General features: G+C 38.9%; 1 long non-coding RNA gene across 1 annotated transcript in view; it reads right to left on the bottom strand.

Moving 5' to 3' along the window:
• Window positions 1–591: 591 nt before the first annotated feature.
• Window positions 592–27,464, bottom strand: part of LOC139998770 (uncharacterized) — a 60,190-nt gene continuing 33,317 nt past the window's right edge. Inside the window, exons 2-3 of the long non-coding RNA XR_011803666.1 lie at window positions 17,958–18,030; window positions 592–1,699 (exon numbers count right to left, since the gene is read on the bottom strand). This is a non-coding gene — a long non-coding RNA (uncharacterized lncRNA). The remainder of the gene's footprint in view (window positions 1,700–17,957; window positions 18,031–27,464) is intronic.

Raw genomic sequence — 27,464 nt, 5'->3', positions numbered from 1 at the left:
TGCAAAAACTACAGTACAGGACTGGAGCTGGTAATCTGAAATGAAGTTGGAGAAGGGGGGCAAGGAGGAGAAGGGGAGATATGTAAATACTGGGTTTGGTCACTTTTTTTTCCCAGTAAGCACTTAGAATAAAATTTTAAATTTAAGTAACTGGAAGCTAACATGGCCAAGCTGTTCCTCAGTACAACAGTGTCCCAAAGAGTAAAAGGGGAGAATATTTTCCTTGAAGGGGCTCAGGAAGCTGCCACAACCCCTGATTCAAAAGGAAAGAAAAAAAAGACAAAACACAGGAACTTTATTCAGAACTAGAGACCAGCAGATTGCAGCTGATTCCTGTTGAGTCTGCCCCATAGCTGTATGGGCATCCCTTCACACTGTTATGAAAGTACAAACACAAAAGGTTTTGAAGACTGGCTGAATTAGAAACAGCATTTCAATATTCAGATTTTCCTACACAGCATACAACATAGTGTTAAGCAACTCACTGAAGTGTTTTATGTCAAAAATGATACAGGAAGGAACAATATCCAAATGCAAGCTACTAGAGCTGGTCAATTAAAAATAGCACAGATTTATTCATAAATATCCATGAATCCTTATTTATTTCTGTAGTTGTCCAGTTTATTTGCTGCATTATCATATAAACAGTCAAAACGTCCATGAAATTCTCGCTTTCTGGAGAGAGAAGATGCAATCTTCTATAAAGAGAGCTAATACATGATGCGAGTAGCAATACTTGCAGCATCTAAAACTGAGCAATGAATATGCTCATCCTGATCAAATTATACAGAATATCAAATAGCATAGGCAATAACCTTCTTATTCGATAACAACCTTCTTCAATAACCTCTAAGCGTTCCTCCTTATCCTTCTATATTTTACTGTACAGTTATGTACAAACGCTAAAGAAAAATTAGAAATGCAGAATAAAGTACAAGGATTGCCAGCAAGGAAAAAGTGTTTGTGTGTCTGTATGTGTGTGTGTGTTGTGTTGCAAATCTTTACAAATATCTACAAACTTGCTGGAAATGGAAAATGTAAGACAAGCTGTGGGTTACATGATTTGGGGGGAGCCTGCTAAAAGAAGGCAAAACTGAACGTGCAGTGAAGTTGGAAAGCAGACTACAACACATATTAGTCTGTTCAGAGTTACAAGACAGTGGTAAGGGAAGTAAAATAACCAAATGCATTAATGCTAGTCACAGGTGAACAGAAACTGGTTTTATAAATATATTTAGTCCATTACATAAACAGCAGGAAACAATCAGCAGCAACTACAAACAGCTTATTTAAGTAGCCTTTAGTAAGCTCAATGGCTTGGGCAGAAGTTCCTTTAAAAGTGATAAAAACCAACCTCTCTGTTGGGTGACTTAGTTAATAACCATCTATAAAAACCCTGAGGAACAACTCAGTCACACTGAAGTAAGATTTTATCAGTGACTTAAATTTCACCCTCTAAGGATCAGCTAACATTCATCCGCTTCTGAAGGAGAAGTCATAGACCCTAATAGAGAATTTTTGTTTTCCTCCTGCAGTTATTATCCTGGGGAGGTTAGTGTCTGGTTCGCTTCTGCTGGAATCTGTGAACTCATGAGGCTCTCAGTGAAGACTTGCCACGGCACACAAACTGCTAGAAGTGAAGTGCTATAAACAGAACTGTCACAGGGATCTTGCCATTCTCTTGGTCCTGAGATTAGCTCTGTAAAGCACAGAGGAAAAATAACTGCCCAGTTTAAAGGTTAGAAGTCTACTAGGCACCAAGCATCCTACCACCAATGGGTACCCACAGGCTTTGTTGCACCTCCAATAGAAATATGATGCAGCTTATGCTGTAACTAGTAAGAAGCTGAGAAGTGTTAGGTCTCAAAAATGCAAGTGACCTATTGATGACTAGACCAAGCATTTGGACTTTTTTTTTTTTTTTTTTTTTACAACATTCAGTGCTTGCAGCTCTTAAGATGACCACCTTAAAAAAAAAAAAAAAAAAAAGGTACTACATGCCTTCAGTTGAACTTGGATCAATCCAGTCCCCAGAAAACCAGTCAATAAATGTATGGATCAGGAAACTCATGTGGTGTAAGTCCCAGAAAGGGTGCAGAGTGGGGATAGATGGGAAATATTATTCTATTAAACACTATATGCTATTAACTAAATACAAAACGTTTTTCATACAGTAAGAGACAGAGGTGACCAGTGGTGGAAAATTGTATTGCAATTTTTAAAATAAAGGGTAGCAGAGAACCAAAGCTGGATATCCTTGATCAAGACTTTTCCTGCTTCCCTTATTATGCTGCTCCATTACATTGAAAACTCCAAGGAAAAGCTTTCTTAAGCCATTCTTAAGGATGCTTCCAAACACACACACACACAAAAAAAAAAAAGATCACAACTGTTGCTGTCTTTACTGTTTGTCATTTCATACGAGCATTTCACTTATGCTGTGTACCACAATGAATAAATTTTGCTCTCACTTGCTGTTTACGCTTCAGCATGTTTCCTCTGTTCTCTCTCACATCTACCTGTCGGCCTGTCTCTCCCACGTAAGAGAGAGTTAGATCAGAGTGGGCTATCACAGATAAGCATCAGGAGTACAAACAGGCTCAGACCACCAGCTGGGAAGAGAGTGCCTGTAACAAACCACCAGGCACTGTGAAGCAAAACCCTTGGCATCCCATCACTCAGCCTGACCTACCTCCTTATTTCCAGCCCATCTGCAACCTGTTTTCTGCTGATTGCTCCCTTTGCACCCAGCCCCCACCCCACCCCACCTCACACACCAAACTCAGAGAATTGCACTCTCAGTCCAATTCTGGATAACAGAAGAGAAGAAAGAATTTTGAAAAAAAAAAAAAAAAAAAAAGTAAGTTAAGAGTATTGTGGCATGCAGCTCTTGCTTTAACCCTTGTGCTGGAAATCAGCTGTCAGAGCTAGAAATGGGGCATCTGCCTCCCTTTTGCCTGTCCTCCCAAGATGACTGGATTTCCCTCTCTGAATAGCCTGCATAGCTCTCTCCCCCAGCATAATTCCAACTCCATCAAACTTAGCCAACAGTAAACATGTATTTCTTAAAGCTGCTATGGGGATTTATTCAAAATATTTTTCAGTGTTGGGCTAACAATTTGGAAAAAGCAGGGAAGAAAAACATAAGTGTCCCATGACTTCTACCAGGGTTCCAGGCTGGGGACAGAGTATCAGGGTTACCCACAAATGTTTTTCCTTCCAACTTCCCATAAAATTCCTATCATAATACTGTCAAACACCTGATTTCTCCCAAAAACCTTTCTAGCTGCATACAATTTCAGTACACTGATCCACTCCTTTCTTATGAGTGATATTATAACAGACATTAAAATAACTTTTGCCAAGAAACCAAATTGTGTCAGAGTTAAGTAAGATGGAATAAAACCTGATGGGCATTGTACCTGACCAACAGAATAACCTGGACAAACATCATCACACAGCAACCCTTTCCAAATGCCAACCAAGCTCACTATGAAATTACAAACAGTGGCTAGAAATGCCAGCAGCTAACAAGAAGAAACTGAAATCCAACACTGAGGGTAGAACAGCTTACGGGGAAGAGCTCCTCCTAGTCAAAACCAGGAGAGTCATTTTAATGGTTTCAACACCTTCTATGCCTTCAAATACACCCCTCTCACCCCACCTGGATTCTTAAATTGTCAATATGAACTGGAGGGGCACAGCTCCTGGAAACAAGCAGCATTATTTTTACAGCCTGTCTCATTAATTCTGTCTTTTTCCCTTTTCTTCACAAGCCCAGGCAGTAAGCTGATGCTTCTGGGGTCACTCCCCCCTCTTGCACACCAGACATGGTAGGGTGCACTTACTGCTTCCTCTCTTCCACTTTGCCTCCCACTTCAAAGTCTCCAGGTAGTCAGGCAGCAGAAGGAATGAAACCACAACTGAAACCGCAGATTCAGGGAGAAATGTGTCAGAAAAAGCAGGAGGGAAAAGAAAACAACACCAAAGAGGAAGGCACCAACAGAGCTCAGAGAAGACTTTGATTAAATGTAGTATCTGGATTTGGAAACCCCAGACAAAAACCTGGCCAAAAGGGTCACCCTTTATCTGGTTCAATTTAAGTACTGTGCTGTGAAAAGGTTGTATTCCTTCTTTATTAGTGAGGAAAAGATTCAATGAACACTCCAGAGGAAGTGCTTTTTAACACCTCGGTTCTTTGCTCCTTATTACATCCTTTTTAGTTACTTGCAGTACCAGGCACTCCTGTTCTGTCCTGTGATGGATTTGTTACATCCTCTACTGAGCTCTTCCACCCCAACACTGTAATTCTGGGTACCCTCCCGCTACCCCACATGCCATGAGCTCCTGTAGGTCACATCCCCTAGCAAGGGCCACTGATACATACGAGAGTTATCAGGCCACCTCCCCCAGCATGTCCGCCCTCTCAGCATGCACAAGAAAAGTGCTTTCCTCCTAAATGCCTTCCACTCAAATTATCTGAAAGCATCACAGTCATCAAGATTAACTGGTTCACCAGTGCCTTTAGAGAAAGGCAAGCAAGGAAAGGAGGGTGCAAAATATTGCCATGTGACACAGCTGGTAGGTGTAGGTGTTGAGGAGAACTGACAGGAAGGGGTAATTGGGCACATCAGAGCTGAGCAAAGGTACAGCTCTAAGAAGAATTAACCTGTGATACCAATGCAACGAACACAATTTACATTAATTCTTTAGATCAATTTAACCAGAGCAGACACTGGTGTAACTATACTGTGACTGTTGTACTCCTCAAGGTAGGAGCTTGTACCTTGAAAAAAACAGAAGGAAAATGAAACAAGTGAGCAGATGTCACTGGAAGAAAAGATGGAAATAGAACAGCAAGTTCTGCTCCATATTTAAACTCCACAGTCTCTTCTTGCATATTTTTATTTAAACTGGTTGTAACAAATATCTTGATGCATTTAAGAAAATTGCAGCAATTTTTCCATACTATTGTTGTATAACTATTTGTCTTCTTTTACTAATGCTGGCAGGCTTACATAAAAACTCTGAAGAAAGGAAAAAACTTGTTCTGAGAAACACCAGCAGAAAATCCATTTACTTCAAGTGATGTTTCTATGGGCTGATACCACTATAGCCACAGGACAAATCTCTATCAGAAAGAAAGGCAAAAGAGGAAAGAGGAGGAAAGTAGTAGGGAAGAGCAAGTGCTTCCCTATCCGGTCTGCGTAACAGCAAACCTTGCTGTACCTCTGGCTCATATTGTACACTCCTCATCTCACTGGAAAATGTAGAGATGTAAAAATACCTGATTTCTAGTTTTCCAGCAATTCTCTAAGTTCAGAGCTACCATAATGCTGTCCACAACACCAGTGCATCGCCATAATAAATGAATTTCTTGACGTCCCTTCCACAGCTTCTCGCAATGTCTTGATGACAAACAGGGTGACGGGAGACATTATCCATTATCACCTGTTTAATTATTCACACACCACCTACAAGGACTTAGTAAATATAGATCATGAAGAATGTGGAGATTGAAGAGATGGAAGTCAGACATGTAAGTTCACTAGACATTGCTAGTACTCCTACTCAGACAAATTAGACCCTATTGTGAAAAAAAAAAAAAAAAACGTTTAAAATCTAAAAGAATGGAGACATCATGAAGTAATGCTGTGATAGTCCAATGCCACGCAAAATAATGAAAAAAGAAATGAAAATTATAATTCCTGCATAGCTTTTTCTGATAACTCTCTACATGGATTATGCATAGGGCCATAGGTATTGGGATGACATTTAAAGTGGCCTATAAGAATGGCATCATGGAAATTTAATGCCTCCTCCACTACATTAGATGCTGAGCCTTATTCTGGTCACAAGGTAGTGTTTTCCCTAAAACATTCCTAGTTCTGTCCTTCAGAAAGGAAGCTCAGGGCCTATTCCAAATAAAAAGTTTCATCAGCAACTCATTGATAAAGGGTTAAATGGAGAAGTTGTTAATGAATATTAGAGCACAGTCTCTTCATTTGCTTTCCTAGCTGAAGACGTAACTGTTTTGTATGCTTACACTTCATACCTTTGTTCAACATTTTCTAAAGCTTTCCTAAGTAATTTTAAAAAGCTTCTGTATATGAAGTACGCACAACAAGTTACAGACTCAGTTCCAGTTCTGACAGTAAAAGTAGAGAAATTTCTGCAATCAGTTAACAGCAAAAAGAACAGATCCTTAAGTTGTAATTATTACAGAAGTCTTGCTGAGGCATAAGACATGCCCTGTCAAATGAGAATATTGTGTTAACGAGATAAAAATTCTCAGGAGATTCTCTACCTTAAACCTGGCTTCAAGAAACTCTGAAAGTGTTACTATTAATAGTATCATTGCCTTCATAAAGCACAAATATTCTACCCTCCACAGTCAGATAATCAAATATACAATATTGAAACCAGCATTTGGATTAGGCATAGACCAGTACGAGTTCAACAGCAGCAAATCACCCAGAGCGATAGGTCTCTGAACATTATTTAAGTGACACTGGGGAAAACAAATTCCTAGTGTTTTCCTCCAGCCACACATGGTAAGCAGGTTGGCCTATCTCCTTCTCTAAGGGTATTTTTTTTTTATTATTATTATTTTATTACTTCATTTCTAAATCAGGCTGAAAGCTGTATGGAGATGGAGAAAGTAATTTAAATAACACCTGCCAATTTTCCACAGCTAAAATACCTGTGCTCTTGAAGAAAAACTGAAATCCTTCAGAATTATTAGCTAGAATGTAGAATGTGGTATCAAGCAGAAGGAAAAGTGTGCTGCATTTATTTACATAATGTATCATTTTATAATATATAATGTACTCTTACTGCAACATTATATCAATTATTTACCAAAAAAGCTTTAATAAATTTAACTGTTTCTCCCACTTATCAACCACTTTAGAATAATTTAAAGCTCATTTCCTGATGCACTGAAATTATTCTCAACTGTGCGTGCTGGCAAACACAAAAACCTTTTTACTTCACATTTGCAAAATGACATCTGCTTTATTTCCATCTTTGTTTTCAGACGCAAGATTACTTGAGCATTTTATTTCTTAATCTGTCAAACAGCATTGTCAAAAAACAGGGAGTACACATACTCCTCAAACCCCCATAGATTCAAGATTACAAAAGCTACATTCAACATTTTTCTGAACTTACATATCAGATAGAAATCATATAAACTTACTCCTATAAAAATGTTCCCTCTGCTAAAAAGTCTGCAAACATTTATAACACTGAGAAGAGAGAAACCCTAAGATTTATTATTACAGAATGACTGCTACATAGCTAAAGTAGAAAGTAGTTTTCCATTATTAGCTGAATTTTCAATCAACCCCATCTTTCCTTTAGTATAGGGTCAAGTCCTATTCCAGTCTCAGACACACAAAGAATAAAAGTCAAAGTTTCTGACACCTCCTCTAGCACCAGAAGTTTTAGCAGTCCAAAGTTAAAACATAGTGGAGAAAAGGATGTTCTATTTACTTCCTTTATAATCATGTTACACATCAGAAACAAAGACAAAAAAGAGTCCTTGGAGAATGACTAAAAAAGTATGTGAATACAGGCCCACTGCACTTATTTCAACATCTTGCATGGTCTTCCTTCCACAGCTTCACACCTTGCCTTTTTACACTGATCTCTTAAAGGCTTATTCACCTGCTTGTCTTAGTCTAAAGGAATATACTGCACACAAAATTAAATATGTACAGCTAAGATAAGAAGCCAAGGTGGTTGGTTTTGTATGTTAAATACAAGCAAGGTCAATAAAACACATTAGTAAGTTGAAGTACAATGTCTTTTCCTAGATAAGTGATTATGCTCAGAGAACCTAGCTTTATTTATTTTTAAGTGATATCTTTCTAATCATTATTTGTTTGGTTGAGATTTGCATAGATTTTTCTTTGTGGTTGCTGTTGCAAGACCTGAAGGAGCAAAGAGCAAGGAAAAAAATAGAGCTTACCACATCAGGAGAAGGGCAAGAAAGTTATCACAAAGACTTGTGTGTGGAGGCAAAATGGGTGTGGGAGCCAAACGCAGATGTGTATGACAGCAGACAGAACCAGGATCTGCATGCAAAGGAACTAGGACAAAGGGGCTCTGTCAGGGTACCAGAGCCGGCATAAGAAGTTTGGGTAGAGTTGATAGTAGAGGATTGATATACATGGTCAGAACCCAAAAAGAAGATGGAGACTGCCTGAGCACATGAACCAAAGACAGCAGAAAGAACGTGTTAGCACAACAGTATTGTATCACTGGCCGAATGGCCACAGAAATAGGAAGCAGTGAAAGAGGAACATAGTGAGAAACAGCCTATGATGGGGAATCAAATGACAGTGACAGACAGCAGAAAGAGCCAAATTCATGTATCTTTAAAAAGATCAGTTTGAACCACAATTATAAAAACCAAAGCATATTGCTTGTAATAGCATGGTTACCATATGGCATCAACTCCTCAGCAGAAGTATTCATATACCTTGTGAGAACTGTTCCACGCTTTAAAATAGCTGTGCTTCTTCAAATTCTGTCCTGGATTTCCTGGTACCTATAAAATTCTGGCTTGAGACAACTCTACTACATCTGTAACACAAATTTCTACCATTACCCACTTCTTCTGTTGGTGATACTTTTCATCAGAAGATCTCAGGGCTCATTTACAAACCAGGTCAGCATCATTATCCCCATTTTACAGATGAAAAATGAAGGTGCTGTAGATCAGCCTGCATTATTAATATGAACTCTCAACCTTAAATTCATTTTACTGTCGTTTTCCTTGAAATATTCATTTGTACTTTTGCACTAATGGTATTTTTGTCATGTAGTTCTGAATTTTGTCAAAAATACCTGGAGCATATTGTGGGGCATTTTTAGCATTCTCAGAACTCTAAATAAAACAGCACAGACTCAGACTCCCACACTACTCAAGAGAAATCCATTCCCTCAAACCAACCCCACAGTCTGAGCAGGCTCTACCTTCACTCCAGCACCTCTAGGGAAAGATCCTGTTTCCCCATGCTTCATCCTGATATCATGCTCCAACTCCCTTCAATTTTTATGGAAGCCATTAGTCACATCCTGCATTTGAAACTTCTGATCTTCAGTGCCTAGAGGAAGCATTAGTTGAAATTGTTTGGGATGTCTTCTGTGTTCTGTAACCCTTTCAGAAGCAAGTCTGGGACCTCTCATCCGTTACTTGAGATATTTTTACAGGTTTTTAAGTCTTCTGTGAAGTTACTAAGCAGGGCAGAATGTCAGCGGCTGCCTTAAACTCAAAGATGAGTTAGAGTACAATACTAATCTCCCTTCTGCTTCCCTATTTTTCCCTTAAAATGAGGTTTCTCTTCTAAAATAACAGTTCAGACTCCATGGCCTACAAGCAACAAAAGCAGGGTGTTTTAGCAACCTGTTGGATGATCAGCTGAACTTTCTCTTGTGAGGACCTCGAGGCCTGGTTCCCTCCCCCTTTTCCACCCTTTCCAAAGGAAGAGCATCTACATTCTTTCACTTGGCACACAGGCACTGAATTTTATTACCTCTGGAGAATATACAATTCCTATCCCCATCCCTAAAATGAGTATCAGTGAGCTTCCATAAAGCATCCAAGATACTAACCAAATGCTAACAGGGAATATTTAATGCTGGCCATCATAATTTCATAACTTCAGTCTGATGTCAGAGTTAAACCTTGAAAGACCTGAAATTCAATCCCATCTTTCTTGCGCAGGACCAAAAAGATTTGCAGTAGCTTCAATTGCTGCTGTTGCTAGAAGAAGAGTGAGGCTTGGTTCTACACTTATTTAACTTATTATGGAAAATAATGCTTACTGCTCATTCCTCTGCACACTAGGCTGTGCATGATTCTTCTGAGACAAGATCAGCCCACCTTCAGATACCAATACCCTGCTCGTATACAAAAACTCACATGAAAAGTAAAGTTATGATGCTCTTATTTTCAGTGATTCCATGGGAGACCAGGACGCTCTGTTACTGGAAAGCATCATCCCACATGGAAGCAGTGAAAGGATGGAGGTTATAAACATCACACAGAACACTTAAAAATATTATCCAACAATTATAACATTTTGACAAGTTACAAAAAAACTGTGACATTTTTCACGAGCTTCTTGCCAAACAACACTTCAGAGTTTCATAGGATGGCAGAGGCAGAACACTAACAAAAGTCACCTTCTTTTAAATATCAAGTCCCTTCTTCAAGGCCTGACCATACTAGAGAACAAAGCTGAAGATTGTTTTATTTTTCCTACTAGAATCATTCTTAAACTGATCAATTTCGCTGAGACTCCTAGTGATACAAAAGCTAGATTTCAACCTGAAGTTCAGTCTGGGATTTACCCACCCTTGCGGTAAATGTTTAGCTTAATGGAAATCAAAGTCATACTGCATCAAGAAACTGGTGATTCTTCAGAGTGCATCTTTACAGTGTGTAGTTCTATGACCGTTTGAGGAGAAAAGAAAGGTCATTTAATTATATTGTATCCCTCCCCTCATCTCTACCATTTATTGTCTCTCGTGTAATCTCCCTCTAGATCTTGACAACTACAGAAACAGATGATAGCCTTTCAGTATTCTTGTTTTTAAGAACCTTCATTCCAGGAGAATTTTCTGAAAACATATGGTGAGACATTTTCTGAAAACATATACTGAAGATTTTCTCAGCTGGTTTCATTTACACAGGAACATACCCCTCAGGTGAGCTGATCAGAATACCCAGCATTCAAATCAACTGGGTAAAACCCCCAGGCAAAAGGTACCTCATATCCCAGAAAGTGGGATCAGATTTTCCTTAATGGAAATTCTCCTTCCTGGTCAGTCCTAGAAGTCTGATCGCAATTCATTCCTCATTGATTTTATAGTGATACACCATTGCACTCATTGCAGCTCATTCTATTATCTGTCACATTTGTTTAAATCATGCAAAAACCTGACACAGGCTGCAGAACACCCCATGTTTAAGCACTACAGCATTTAACAGATGACCAAAAGTCAGCAAGCCTTCTGTGACATCAAGAGACACTGAAATTCAAGGAGTTTGACCACAGTTCCTTTCAACAAAAGTAAATAAGCCTGACCTCTTAGAACAACACCCCACAGGAGTATACAGCGTCTCTCCTGACACTGATACTAGACAACAGAGCATTTCCCCTTCCAAGGAGCATCCTCTACAGATCGTCTAATCACGAGGAGATCTGATCCTCAACTGCTGAATAAATACTGAATTATTTTTGTAGCAGCAAGCTAAACATAAAAGCAAGAGATGCCTTAAGTAGGTGGGATCAAATACTCATTGTTGTGCTTGGTTCTCAGTCTTAACAAAAGGATTTTAGCAGATGACTAAGCACACTAAGTGGCACAGTCAGTTGGATAAAATTAAACAAGTAGAGTTGCGTCAGCAACATTAGGCCCTTAGCTATGTGTGAAGCACAGTATTAGAAGTGACAGGGAAAAGTGTTCCAAATAACAAGTGAAATCTGTTAAGCCTGCCTTTCTGCTGCATCCTCAAGGGAGCAGGAATAAGCACCCAAACACATATCTAACTGTTTCATTTCATCCCTTAAAGAGAAACGAACTCAGATGCTACAAACCTGAGCAACAAGCTAGAAGACAGCCATACATTACCACTCAGAACAAAAATACAGAACAAAAATCTGCTTGCAGCATCTTGTTTGTATACTCTGAAACAATAACCATACTGTTCTGAATGGAGTTGACACAGGAAAAGCTTTAGAGATGAAAAATAAAGCAAATTCTTTGGAGAACAACAGGTATGGGTAATTCAAATCTCTTGGCCTTGGGCCTTCTCCTCCACAACTTTCACAATTCCATCAGAGTAGCAACATCAGCTGAATGTTATATACCAAGAGTAAGGCAGAACACAATACTGTCCCTGTCCTCTCTGACCAGACTTCTTGCAGTAGTTTGTGTTTCCATTTGCCACCATAATTGCAGGGCTGACTTGCTGACCAGAAGTTACTGCAAAGGGTTTTAAGAAGAGAGGTAGCACCTCGGGGTATGTTTTCACCTAGCAGAGCCCCATCCTCAAAGCATGTCCACTAACCAGCTCTGTCCCCAAGTCAGCAGCTCCTGCCTCATCACATACCACCACATACATCACACATTAAGGCATTTGAGAGGCCTGCCCCTGCCCTCAGATCTGGTGTCTTTTCTCTGGCTGACATGCCCATGTCTTTCCAACCCAAGCAGAAATTACGACTGTGAAGCAGAAGTGAGTTTGTGAAATCATTAGGCTTGTCCTACATTACAGGTCACACTAGTTTCAAACTAAAAAGTCTTCTAATTCTGCAAGAGTCTCATTTTTTTTTAATTCCTGTAGTCTTGATGCTTTTGGTAGTGAAAGTACACGTAATACACTGCATGTATTTCATACATCTAAACCACCATCATGTTTAACCTTCCTTTTCCAATTACAGCAATAAATTTCATTTTATCAGCTCAGAAGAAGTAGAAAAAGGATGGAGAGAGGGAAAGAGTAACCTGGTGATAGTCACCAAACAGCAACTCACTTTCCCTCCTGGCAAGCTCAGCACTTCGACAGGGCCACGTTCTCTGCAGCTAACTAACGGTTTCAAAAAATGTTGTAGGGGAGGAAGGTAGGCAGACACGTAGAATTTTTTGCTCTTTTGCTTTTAAGTTTAAACACTCGTGAGAGAAGGAAGAATTGGGAGAGAAGGAAGAATTAAAAGTGATCAGAATTTTTCTTTCCTTCAATATTTCCTGACATTGCTCTGTTGCTTTATTAGGTCAAAGAGGTTTGAAGGAGCTAGGATAAGAAATAAGTAAATAAAGCTTAATTTACTTTTTTAATTTAAGCAAAAGCAGTTTAATTCTTACCACTTACAAAACTGATGAACCTAAAACCCATGGAGTTTCCACAGGCCACATTAAGTAAAACAAGGTTATAACCCTAAATTCACTTAACCTGAGATCAATACTTTACCTCCTGTAAAATGCAGTCTTGAAATTTAAAGAGATCACCTCTTTCTTTCCTGAGATATTTTCACTTTTCCCCACCCACCAGAGACCAATATACTCTTTCTCAGCTAGCTGGAATTGCCTGCTTTGAAGTTCAGGTGTACAAGTGTTCGGTTTTACAAACATTGTCAGAAAATTAAAAATTATTCTGACATTTTTACAAACCAAGTTTGATCATTTTATGTTCAGCTCTAAAGATAACCAGGCAAAACAGTCAATTTCTTTATGATCAATTCAAAAACAATTGAAGCACAACTAAAATGATCAATGCAAAGAATATACTTTAATACAATTACTAAAGAATGCAATTATGGATCACTAAACCCATTAAAGGAAGTTCAATCTGAGTTAGGCAACTCCATAGCTGTAAGTGTATCTCCATATTAATCTTATTTACAGCCTGGTAGACCTCATAAACACAAATCAAACTGCAGCAATTTTAAGAGCAGTATTATACAGCTGAGCAGAAAAAAAAAAAAAAAAAAAAAAAAAAAAAAAAAAACAACTCTGTCTAGGCACAGCTCTGGACTTTTTTTCTAAAAGCAACCAAGGATTTTGTTAGCCTTCTTGGCCATGAGGACACATTGCTGCATGTTGACCACCAAGGCCCATAAGTTCCTTTCTGCAAGGCTGCTTTCCAGCTGGTCAGCTCTAGCCCATACTTGCACATGAAGTTCCCTGTGTGCAGGGTTCTGTGCTTCCCTTCATTGAACTTCAGACAATCTTCTCCCACCAAGGTTAAGCTTTTCCTGCTACAGACTTTTTTTCTGTTCTCAAAGGCCTGGAATTCCTGAAGGTAACTTACCAGTGAAGACAAAGCTGAAGATGACATAAAGCATCTTTGGCTTTTTCCATGTTCCTTGCCACCAGAGCCCCTTCCCATCTAAACAACAGGTCCACATTCTTACTTGGCTTCCTCTTACTGCCAAGATATACTGGTAGAAGCCCTTTGTGTAACCCTTCAAATCCCTCCCCAGACTCAACTCTAGACTACAGCTTTCTTATCTAGCCCTCTCCCTGCAAACTTGGACAGTTTCTCTATGGGGCATCTGACCCTGCTTCCACCTTTTTCTGCTTGAACAGTTTCTCTATGCGGCATCTGACCCTGCTTCCACCTTTTTCTGCTTGAGTTTTGTCAGGAAGTCTCTGCTCGGCTATGCAGACCTGCTGCTGCCTGTGATCAGTTTGCTGCTCACTAGGATAGACTGCTCCTGAGCTTCTTGAGTCCGTTTTCTTCTTGGTGGAGGTTTAGGGAAAAAAAAATAACAAAAAAAAAAAAAAAAAAGGCTTTTCAAGGAGCTAGAGCAGCCTTCCTGAGAACAAGATGGAGTGGAAGCAGGCCAAACAGAGCATACAAGCTACAAGGACCCTACACTATAGCCCATCTACAACTGGCACAGATTGCAAAGCTCGGTGCAATTTCAAAATGCTCTGAAGCTGCTCTAATATTATATCTAAGAGCTGTCAGTTGTTCCAGAATACAAAGGCAGATTGCAGCTATCCTTCTTTCTTGTTAACTTGTATTCTTGTTCAAAGAGAGCAACTGAGAATTGGGGTCTCAGGAGCCAAAAGTCACACTTCCTTTTTCTGACCCAAGGTTTGGGGAGGCTCTCCTCATACTTTTAAGCTATTCACCACCTCTCTTCCTAAATTACTGAGACTTTACTACCTGATCCTTCAGAGAAACCTTTGCTATTTCTCACTTCAGTATCTCTGACCTGCTATACATTACTCTCTCACTGCAGCTTATTTCATTAAAGTGAGAAATGTCTAAATTTGCTTCACTATCTCTCCAAGCTTGATTTTCTCAACTCTAAAAAAAATGTCAAAGGTATCATAAAGGTCTGTCCAAGGAACACCTCAAAGATTAATGGTAATGAAGCTACAGCAGCTTAATGAAGTTGCTTAACAAGTCAGATAGCATTATAGGCTGTTTAGCACTAGCAAGGTTATGCCTGGCAAAAGTTTAAACAGGAGCTTGCTTTGTTTGCCTGTGAAAAAGTACTTATTGAACTCACCAAGTCTGATGCTGCAGGACGCCTCCTGCTCACTTATCAGCTGTCTGCAGCTGTATTCTGGGTCACGCTTGCTGCTGGAGAGAGAAGGAAGGCCAACCACAGCAAAAGCTGTGCTGCTAACTGAGGTCCTGACACCCACCAAGCCTCTGATGGAGCACAGGCACAGGACCCCAGCACACTGCCTGCCACATGCCTGGGGAGGCACATCCTGCTGTAGGTTTAGCACTCCCACCAAAAATAGTTGGTAAATTCCCTCTACCAATTGACCTAAAACCTGGATTTCCACTTATCAGCATCAAGATAATCCAAGAAATCTGTGATGTCTGTGGCTCTTTAGCCCAAGCAGTTGGCTAATATTCAGAGCTCTACACGTATTAGAACACAATTCAGTCACCGAAATCAAATTAACAGCTGCAAATTGGTTTATTACCTGTAAACATACTCAGAAAAATCTACCCATCTTTCAAACAGCATGAGCAAAGAACTGGCAGTTTCCTACTTCAGAAACTTCAAGTGTCTCAAACTCTGGAGGAGCTACCTCTTCAGCTGCTGTCAGGGCATAAGTTGCTTCTTGCTTCTTCCATGTGCACAGCCTGAATGCAAGAAACACTTTTTTTTTTTTTTTTTTTTTTGCAACCAAGGCTACCCCTCAGTGCATATACCTTGGATGTACCTGTCACCTTAAGTAGGCATGTTGTTATCCACAGCTGATTTCATTACAGCTAGAACAGCTTTCTTACTTTTCTGGAATCATTAAAAGATTATTTTCAGGCACTTTAGAGATATCTACCACCTCCAGCTACCAGTTTAACAATAAGTTGTCTGGATTACTTCCATAATGAGGTCAATTAAGTAAATGTATGTATACAGATCACATATTTATATCAGAATTTATCAACAAGAAAGCAAAAGCCTTGCTTGTTTGGTTGATAGATACAGCTAGAGATGGTCCTTCCATTATCTAACACTTGGAAAAAATTTCAAAAGAGAGACTTTCAGTCAATGTTACCTCAGTCAACCCTGCAATTAAACCAACCCACAGAAGATTAAATCTGAATTGACTGAAAATTAAGTCTCCTGAGAGGTGAAAGGCTACACAAGACTTGAGTTTTGCAAGCACAAGATTTACGCTGATTTAAAAACAAACAAAAAACACTAGAACCACAATACTGCTGAACAACTACATTGGTTTCAAGTCACCAATGCCCTGCTCCATGCTTCATTCTGGGTCTGCACCCCACTCAGCATACCTAGAGTCCATCACCAGTGAAAGTAACTCTATATCCCTGCTGATCTCAGGTTCAGCACACCGAAGCCTTTACAAGGGAAGCTTCACTTTCACATAAATCCCACTATGCTGGGTTGAATCCTACAGAAAGTCTACCCACAAAACAGCCAAAGCCCTGGCCAGGTGTTCACTTCACTACAGAGAAGCAATCACACCAAGGACTCATTTCTCCCACATGCCTTGAGAATTTAATCCTATGAGATCCAATGCACCCTGAAATAAATCCTGCAGAATGACACTATTAGGTCTCCCCCAGCATCCATCTCCTGTGTTGTTTTTTTTTGTTGTTGTTGTTTGTTTTTGTTTTTTGTTTTTTTTTACAGTATAAACAGCCGCAATGCAAATTCTGTGTGAAATTACCACTACCTGATTGTTTGATTCTCCTCTTGCACTCAAGGAAAGGAATCCACCCACTGCATGCAGTATTATCAAGGTACTGCCAGTTAGAAAGGATGTAGTTCTGTGGTCAGTCGCAGGGATAGCTCACATGCATAATGCAAACCATTCAACAGGAAAAAAAAATGTTTTTGCAACACAGATTAACCAAATAGAGAGGGAGGGAGAAGATAACGTGAAGAACATCATCATAAATTAGTTTCCTGTTTTCATTTTATTTTGGGTCTGCTTTCCATTTCTAAAATGAGTGTTTTTACTGGATGGGCAGACGCAGATGTTTCCCACGTTTTTATCTTAAGACTTGACAAGGTGCCAATTGTGCATACATATGGCACAAGCAAGAAGGATGCTTCTTCATGAGTGAACAGCTAGAAAAGAAGATTCATCTATATCCTAGTTTCCTAGGGATATTAAGAGACATGTTAATTCACCTTGTACAGATTTAAATCCTAGAAAAACCTTATTGCTTCATTTTTTCCTCAAAATAGGATTTCCATCAAAACTATAACAGAATATAACACCTTAATAACTTAGTTTTCTACAAGGTTTTGTAAGTTAAGAGACTTTTTTTGACTCTGTGTCTCCGTTTATTTTTGTTTTAAAAATGTAGTTTCGGCAATACTCTTGGTTTCCAGAAAGCTCCATGCTTCTCCTCCAAAAAGCTCTGTCCTTAACCTATATAGAATTGGGCATATAAGATCTATATCCCCTCAAAACCATTCCCTCCTTCTTGAGATGGTGGTTAAACTATTACAATTAAAAAAAAAAAAAAAAAAAAAAAAAATCTAAACCCAGCAGTTTCTCTCAGGAATCTATACCAGCAGATATTTTACCACCATCCGAAGGAAATTCTACCTGTGAAAGCTACCAGCAAGTTTTACTACAGCCACCAATGCTTCAGTAGTCATTCTTAGGTTTTATTAAATAGCATTCTGTCTTGATAGAAATCCTGCACAGGTGATCATCAGAACAGCAAGGTCTGCTGCTCCACAGCTTTCGAGTTTGTGACTCCAAAGGATCTACTGGCCCATTTTAACATGGGCTACAGAGAAATACAGCAGTGATATTCCCTTACGTTTCCTGTGCAAAAGCAACTTTAATTCATGATCAGTGAACTCCTTAGAAGTGACAACACAAATTTGGAGCATTCAGTGCTTCATCCGTGTTTCAAGGGCAAAGCTGAAATCAGTTCCACACAATACAAACAGAGATCACTGAAGGGTAACTCATACCTTCTGGTGAAGGAAAGCAGCTGGTTACCATCTTCCCCTTCTAAGGGCAGGTTCTCTTCATCTACCCTGTTCTCTGGCAAACATGAAGAGTAGGAGAGTGGTTAAACAAAGACCATCACCTTTCATTGTCTTAACAAGATACTAATAAGAGCAAACCACAGAAAGTTTCATTCTTTTAATGCTTTCTGCATCAAAACAACTCAATTAAAAACGTGCATAACCTTAACTTGCCACAGACTCAGACAAGCATATCTGCTCAATGATCAGTTGATTTGTTCAAAGGGAAATAGTCTTTTTTTTTTTTTTCTCTCTAGGAAAAGTGTGACTTAGTTCTTAATGTCTTATTTCTATACCTAAGGTTTAACACTCAGTTCATCTGTTTGGAAGTTACAGCAGCTAGTGCATAGGCAAAACAAAAGCATCTTGATTCCATGCAGGTCAGAAAAACGTATCTACCAAGCCATGAGAAAGCAACTCCATGAAATGTGTTTCACAAAAGCAGGACAGAGAAACAAAGATGGAAGTTTAGAGCCTCTGGTAGCCAGATATCAATGGTCTAATTCTTACTAGTCTGAAGCCCTCTCTTCACCCTGCTAAAGACCCTGGGTGCTAAATTGGTCTAATAATAAAAAAAAAAAAAAAAAAAAAAAAAAAAAAAAAAAAGGTCCAAAGCAAATATAAATTCCAGTCAGTCCTGCAAATACCAGTATGGTGCCTGAGGAGCATCAGCTGCATGGTCTGCTGCTGGAACATGCACAGTGACACTACACAAACCCCTGAAACAACCTTGCAGTATTTAACAGGAGTCCGCTTATTTTTCACCCCTTTGGAGAACTGTCAGATGTGTATCACTAAGACCAGTGATCTCAGAGTTCAGCCAGAAAGGTTTAAAGTGAGGGCAGAATTGGGAAAGAGGCAACTAAGGGAATGTACAATAGAAATACATACAACTATGTATACCACAGAAAGATAAATGATTAACAGCTTCCAAGTAAAGAAGTAAGGAAGTGGGGAATACAGCATCAAGAGAAACTCGGAGGTACAACTACCAAGCCTAAGGAGGCATTTCCTGAGGTAACAAGAAATTAAGCTACAGAGCATCTTGCTCTAGAATACTGCAGATAAATTTTCATAGATCAGAAATAGACTGGATGGAGTAATGGAAAGGAAAGTCTACTAAGAGTTGTTAAATACAAACCACTGTTTTGGGGTGCCTCTGTCACAAATTGTTCTGTCCAGGAGAGCGTTCTGGAAAAATATTGCCAAGTGCTAGACCAGTTCCCATGCCTCAAACAAAACATTATTGGCCATTATCAGAAAGGGAATACTAGACTACGTGGTCTGTCTGATCTGGTAGGATCACTAGTGTGAGAGCACAGACTGCTTGGTTCATGGGTCTGGAGTAGTTACAAACGGGTTAAAGCACAGTGACATCAGCACATACAACCCTGGCTCTCTACGACAGCATCCAGCATTGATGAAGATTTGTTACTAACAGAAAAAACAATGTTATCAAAGAGATTCATACTCAAATAACACAGGGAGCTGAATTATCAATCTCAAAGCAACATCTCATCCATTTTGATTATTATCACTCCTCTTAGCAGTACAAAGAGTCAGGAATGAAGAAAGGCAGTATAAAGGACAGAGTATGACAGAGGACATGCCTTGCCTGTTAACACTGACTACCCAGTAAAAGGGAAAAGCATAACCTAATTACAAGAAGAAATGCCATAGAGTTGTACTAAAGCTTTGGTCAAGAAAATCTATTGATATGAGTGGAAAAAGTGAGGAATAGAAAGACTCCAATAGCTTTTGGGTCATGCAAATTTATGCAAGTAGATATTTTTTAGAGAGACTCCCTCTCAAAACATCTAATTCATTAATTCCTTTTGGAAGCATACCAGCTATTTACAATATATTGGACAACACAAATACGTAATAATTGCAAGAGTGACAAGTCCAAGATGATAAAGATTATTTCTGTTTTTATGATCTATTCCCACCACTTCTCATCTTTTTATTTCATTATACAGTGATTATACAGATAAAACAGGTTACTATTGTAAATAGAAAACTCTGTTTTCACCCAGGTATTTTAACCTTTTCCACCTAACGGAGAACTAAAAAAATAATTTAACTTCCTAGTCTTAGCTCTTAATACAAATAAGCTTAGGAACAAACAGGGTGCAGTCTTCAAACATGACTACACACAATCAGACACCAAAATCCACATGTACATACCACTTAAGCATGAATTGCATCACATGACCAAGAAGTATCTACTCTTTACTCAATTGTCTTTAGAAAATAAGCCTCCTTAGTCAGAGGAACAAAAGTCTGAAGTGCTCATCTCAGTATTTACTGCCTACATTTTAACACACCTCAGCTGTTTTCCTTGTTGTTTTCATATTGGATTAGGCTTTTATTCTTTAGTTATGATAAAAAAAAAACAACTCCTCTATCACTTGCTATGAACTCAATCTAAACAAATTTGGGCAACTGGCAGGTAACAAATGCAGCTTGGCTACTCAAGAGAGCATAAATCAGTTTTGCTAGATAGCGTGAAGCCAGAGAAAATATGGTTTTAATACATTTATATGATTATTTCCCTGCATTGGAAGAATGGACTTAATTATCCCAGTCTTTTCCAGTTCTTTGTTCCTACAGCCTGAAGTTAGCATATGGATGACCAAATTCACTATGAAACCACAGAACTGCAGAAAGCTTACCCAAGACCATCCATCATGTTGATTCTTTCAATAGCTTCATTTTTTCATCCCTACTTCCTTCACAAACACTATTAACCTGCCTTCATAGGGTAGCTACACTTATATTTGCTTTGCCTTTACAAACACAGGAGTAGCTCATGCAAAGCCAGAGTGGTGCATATTGTGCTATTCCCAGAATTCACAGAACAACTTATCTGAGAAAAATAAGGATGACATTGTGACACAAGGTCTTAAATTGCCACCCTTCAGTATATGTAATTACTATATTTTAAGGAAAACAAGTTCTCACAAGCCAGTGTACCTGATATTGCTAGACCTAAAGCAGAGTAGTTCAAGTGTTTTATTTTTTGAAGTTGACAAATGTATAGACACTCACATGCAAGATAGTCAACACATTTGTGTAAATTGAAGGACTTTTTTTTTTTTAATAACAAGTGTACCATGATCTACATAAGGTAAAAAAAAAATAATAATCTACTTACAAAACAAAGAATATCACAAATCTATTCTTTAAGTCTCTAAAAACACAAACAAAAAATCAATGAGCAGATAAAGGGCCAGAATTTGACCACAGAATGCAGCAGTCTCTGCTGCTTCCTCTTCACCAAAGCAAAAAAACACATGCAAGGTGGAGGCATTTGGGTTATCTGCTCTCAGCATTGGTACAGGGGGCAAGGGGCACTAGAGGAGAACAGACAAGATCTGTGCCCATGACAGCAGGAAGGACACTGTCCATGGAGGGGTCCTGGCTTTGAGTAGCCCCCCCTCACCCACAGACAATTGGTGCACAATATTTCATTCTCATTGGCATCCATGGTCTAAGTTCTTAGCTCAGCCAGAAGTGCAACAACCTTGGCTACAGCAAAATCAATTAAGGTTTTGTTTATGCGGTATTTTTTGAACCAGAAGTTTTGATTAGAGTGCCACTAGCCCTTTTTGCACTAGAGACAACCCATTCACAGAAGAATGAGAAAAATAAACAGACTGAAGTACATCTCAGCTTTGTTTTGCTGTAGTGAAACCATCATGTATCCCTTGAAATACAGGATCACCATGAGTAGTTTCTACTGTTAATCATTTCCAGAGACAAGTCAGGAGTTCCCACAACACCAGTGTTCTTCAGCACCTTACTCCTTCTGGACAAAGGACAGGAGAAGAGTAGGAGGTATAAAAAAGCTCCAATGAGTAATACTGAAGAGCAAACAATATTTCTATGCTTTCAAAGATGGGATTTGAATTCAAAACTTCAGAAGTCTGTCTACTTCTTTCCTACAGCTAAATCAGATTCCTGGGTTGTAGTCTTGCTAAAGCTGCTTCTAGAAGAAGTTAAGATCTTCCTACATGTAAGTACCCGTTGTCTACATGGATAGCCAGAAGTCTCCATAACTTCATGTCAGCCTCACACAACTCATCTTCAGATGACTTGCCTGTCCTTACAGAGGACAAAAAATCTCACGCTACCAGCCAGTGTAAACAAGAAGCATCCTTCAGTGTAATGTGATGCAGCTTGAAGAGATGGTACCTACAGCAGCACATCATCCTTCATCTCAGCTATAATGACTTTCTCCACTTGTTCTTCACTTCTACTGTCATCACCATTTTTTCCTCCTGTCCCTTCTACCCTCTCAGACCACTAGAGGCATTTTGGATTCATTTTTTAAGGCCTTACAGCTGTGAGTAAACTGGGTAAACTAACTCATCTTTGGCCATCCAAATCAGAAAGGTAAGCAGAACTAGGTGGGGTTAGAGCTAACCAGAGAAGACTATGCTAAACTGATGCCACTGAGTCAAATTTTCTCCTCTGAGAAGATTTATCACTCTTTTCCCCTTACTTAACAGAAGGCACATAATCTGGAATGCTGTTGAATTGTGTCTGGCTGAAAATAAAGAAAAGAAAGCTAACATTGTGTTTGTGCAAGTGCTTCTGCCAGCATTTGGACCACAGCCAGCCTATCAAGTGCAAGTATGCAGAGGGTTACAGTGCTTTGCCCAGGCATTTGATGAAAACTGTATAGCCTCAGAACACAAGCTTTTAGGTGTGAACGTTGTATACAGAATTACAATGAGGAGTTGCACTGACAAACGGTGCAGAAAAATGGAATTTCTCAGAATTTTCTTTGCCCATTCTCACCCCTCCCAAACATGGATCTTTGGATGTCCCATTAATATTCTGCTCCTTGAAAAATTACAAATGTAAAAAAGATTAATGTTTTATATTCACTCTTCTGTAATAGTTATTTTCTCACTTTGGGAGAAAACTCCAGTCTTGAAAATAAAGAGTTCATTCTTTTCTCTAATTCAGTGCTAAAATACATAGGCATCATTATCATTTGAACTACACCTACAAGTGCATGAGGAATTTCCAAAAACCTCTCAGATATAAATGCATTTTTCCCCTCTTGAGGAGTTATAAATAGAAAATAATTCTCTCCTACTACTTCTAACATAAAAGCTTTCAGGACTGATGTTAGATGGAAAGAACTGCAAACCAGCCACAGACAAAGCATACCATGGCTAGCAACTGCCTTGGGAGACTAATAATACATGACTTTCCACTTCAGAGTCCCTCAGGTTTGAACCTGCCCTAGGTACAGGATACACTTCAGTGAAACAGAAGTGTTGCGATACATTTAACAAGGAAGAAAAGATAGGGGAAAAAAAAAAAAAAAAAAAAAAAAAAAAAAAAAAAAACAGTTTGTCTACACAGAAGCATCAGACTCAAAGCCTGAATATCTGGACAGAACCAACATCAAAATTTAAGCGTTTAATAGAAAGAAATCAAGTTTTATTTGGAATTCAAATATTCATCTTTGAAAACTAACATACCTCCAACAGTAAAGGGCCACATGTGAGCACTTAAGGGAAGCCTGGGTTTTAAGGAGCAAGTCAGGAGGGCCAGGTGATAAGGAGGATAAACTGCTCTGGTAAGAATTCCAAGAGATGTAATGTCCTTGTAGCCCAGGCTGATTTAGATTCAGGAGGAAAAGAGTAAGAGGAACACAGTACAGATTATAACAAAAATGCATGCATAGATAACTGCCTTTCTGAAGTGTCAATGAATCAAAGATTAGTATCATCAAAATAATAAATGCGTTGGAATACATACTGAATAGCAACTGTAAGCAAAGAGGACAATCCTGGGCTGAAGATCACCGTGCTTCAGAGAGAAACAAAGCTAGCACAGTGTACAGCAGTGTACTCCAGACCCAAAACTTAAGAAAAACATGATGACTGAACCACTGCTGTTCACTTGAATAGCCCAGAATCCAATGGGAATCAGAGGCTTCTCCAAATCAAACGTTCTGAGTGGTAAAGGTTTCTCAATGCAAGGGGTGTGCATAAAGCAGCACCGTCTAGTCCCTCCTCTGACTGGAATGCTGGAAGTAAGTAATTTTGTCCTTAGACATTGAAGGGGGGTTGTTACATACAATAGGAGCCCAGAAAAGGGAACAAAAAAAAAAAAAAAAAAAAAAAAAAAAAAAAAAAAAAAGTATTGTTAGAGAATTAAGCCTCCTAGTGATTAAAATTGAATAGCTAGAACTCAAGAGAGTTTTCACGTCACATCTATTTACATAGAGTAAATAAAAATTTAAAAAAAAAAAAAAAGAGAATAATTCCTTTCCTGTATGAGTGAGATGCATCTTTTCAGCATAGGACACTTTTTCAGAAGTATTGTAGCCCATGGCCACTTGTACCTACTTAGGTCACCAAACAGAAGTAGTTTGACACTACTGACCTAGATCTCAATGTCAAGGAAGGGTTTACAAATTAAAACTGAAGTCTATTGAGAGTTTCTAATGGACTGGAGGGATCAATACTGATAAGAGAATGATCTCATCTCTCAAACGTACACCTAACAACACTGCAATTCAGGTAGCATCTAGCAACTTAAGACAATGTCCTTAAGTATATTACAGTGACAGTACATGTGCTGGAAGAGGCACAATATGCCTATTACATCAGCTGTAAACGTAGGCAACAAGTACAATTTTGGGGTTGAAGATTGCTGTGTTTCAATCACTAATGTTCTTTTTCTGCCTAGGTACAGGAGATGAAGTACTCCAAAACCATAAAGCAGAAGAAAATCATTAAGATGATACAAAAAATCCCTGAGAAATAGAATGAGGTTAAGCAATTGTAGAATGCGCAGCTAAAACTCAAGTGCAGTTAAAACCTATTCTAAAATGATTAGACTCAAAGTCAATATTTTGAGGAAGAATTAAAGTCATATTAGGGATCATGAAAAACACCTTGTTGTACAGGAGGGCTTCTTCCATCAACACCTAGATGCAGCCCAGAAATCTTGTAATCTTTAGATGCCTTTCAATTTTGCAAATATAACACAAGAGACTTGTATTCAAATGTTACTTGCTGTTGGAGAAGAGAACCAACTGGAAATTTCTCATTAAAAAAAAAAAAAAAAAGGCACGTTCTCATTCCCCAGAGGGAATCCCTGTAGATTTGCCGGTCTCATGGAGCTTCAGACAAAACTGAAGTGCAGCTCTTTTTTCCCTTGCAGACCCACACCCTCCACCAGATAGCAAGGAAGACTCTTCCTACACCTAGCATTAGCAAGATTGCCAGATATGACAACAAGTAACTAGAGAATCATTTGCATTGGTGATTTAAGCACTAACATAGCTTAGCTTTTTTTTAGAACCAGGTGATACCAGCAGGGTGGCAGGAAGGAATAGAAAATGCATAATAGGAGCTAGAAACAGAAACTGATACAAGAGATGAAGAGAACTACCCACGGTGGTTTTCTAGTTACTCATCTACGCAGAGCTGATCTTAACTGATTGAAAAAAATAAACCTCAAACCAGTTAGCTTAACTTCAGCAATTTGTTCCACGAAAATAATCTAAAACAGCTATCTAAAGGCAAAACAAATAAGATGTATGCAGACAGTGGAACCACTTCATCCTTGTTGCCCAGAAAGAGACAGTTCCAGTACCTCAGCTTCATTCCTTAAAAAAGGAAGTCTTCTCAGAAACATTCTTGAAGACACACCCTAGTCTGTGCCTTCGCCAAAACATACCATAAGTTGTATTCTCCTTGCTGCATCAGTTGCTCAGAAACTGTCACTTAAAGGAAAACCTGCCCTTTACATTGCAGGTAGGGTTATTGCAAATCTATCCTTACAAGAAAAAAGCTGAAGAAGAGCCAAAGTATATACACATGAAAGTAAAAAAACAATTTCCTCATTAAAACCCATATTAGGCAGAAATTATCACTTTAAAAAGTTCTGTCACCATAGGTAAGTCTCAGCATGCTCTGTCTAGCATAAGTAAATTCATACTTGAAAAAGATTCTGATCTCCAATTATTACTTTTTTTTTTTTTTTTTAATTCAATATCCAACCAACTAGTTTTCTTAATGGTGTATGTCCGACACTAGAAAGTGTGAAGATGAGCCAGCAGGTTGCTGTTTGGCAGCTATGATACCACAAGGAAACCACCTTATTTAAAAATTATCTTTATATAAAGATAAATATTTTCTGGCTTTTCTCTGTGAATTTCAAGAGCACTTTCTAAATGAGATAAGGATTTTCATTTTGTACAGATGGAAGAAAACAGACATGAATTGAAAGCCTAGGCATGGAGTCAACAGTAGCATCGGTCACAAGAATATTTGACCTTTAATTCCTAGACACTGAGTCTATGCTGCCTTGGTTTTGCTGAAATTAAATGCTTTGTAGCAAAATAAGGAATTATGGTTTGTTTGTTTTCCATTCAGGTTTCCAGCTTCTGTTTATTAGGGTAAAAACAGATAACTCATGCTTAAGTGGAATGCAGGAAGACTTCTCAGATTGAGCAAACAGATCCACTTTTATCAAAAAATGTTTTTACTGAAAGTAATGATAGCACATGAATTAGTGAAGGTTTACTGGGCATATTAAAATTCTGTTCTTCTACACACCAAATAAATTGCTCCTTGAACTTGATCTTCTGAAGCTCTTCCACCGAGGCTTTCCCATTCCCTGACCTTCAGGCACATTGTCCACAACACCATCACATCAGAAGAAGAAAAACTCATTTTAACCAAAAAGAAAGTGTCTTTCAAGCACAACTGCAAAGACACAACACAGGATACCTATCTTCCTCTGAACTCTGACTGACTTGCTATTTTAACCCTCTCTGCATGAGGAAAGCCAGAGACTTAGGAGTTTTATGTTTAGTTTCAGATGCTTTGTGAAAGCCCTGCGAGAAGCTGTGCTTGGCAGACAGAACCACTTCTCAGCAGCACAGTTCATGTAACAAAACCTATAGCTGAAGGCCATTGTGGTGAGCAGTGTTTTAAGGGTGTGATGTTAGATGCTCATTTCTTGAAACAAGCCAACCTTGACAGTTGTCCCGTATCTTGAATGCATGAGTTGCAACCCTCAGCTCAGTGCCAGAGCTGCTTTTCATGAAGCCTGCTACAATGGTTTTGGCAAGTTAAAGAGCATCATATGGTAGATGTGCTGTTCTGCTTTACCTGCCTGCTCTGCACTTTCAAGGTTGCTCTAACAGACTAGATAAGAAAAATAGGAGCTGCTGAGAAGCACCAGTGAACTAATCTCAAGACCAAAGGATTTTATTTTCAACTTTGTCTTGCCCTTCCTGGTTTATATGTTGGCCTAGAACAAGACAGAATTTCTCCCACTGAAAGCATTAGGAAGTAACATCAGATGGTGTGTGAACCTGCCCATATCCCCATGTAGCATTTTAACCATTTGGCAGAAAAGCAGAAAGCTTGCTTCCAAAAGGAAGTGATGGTTATTAGCTAGCTATGA

The sequence above is a fragment of the Anas platyrhynchos genome, chromosome 1 (genome assembly GCF_047663525.1).
Source record: "Anas platyrhynchos isolate ZD024472 breed Pekin duck chromosome 1, IASCAAS_PekinDuck_T2T, whole genome shotgun sequence".
NCBI lineage: Eukaryota > Metazoa > Chordata > Aves > Anseriformes > Anatidae > Anas > Anas platyrhynchos.
The sequence above is the reverse complement of the archived record's forward strand: the minus strand, read 5'-3'. Positions and strand labels throughout refer to the sequence as shown.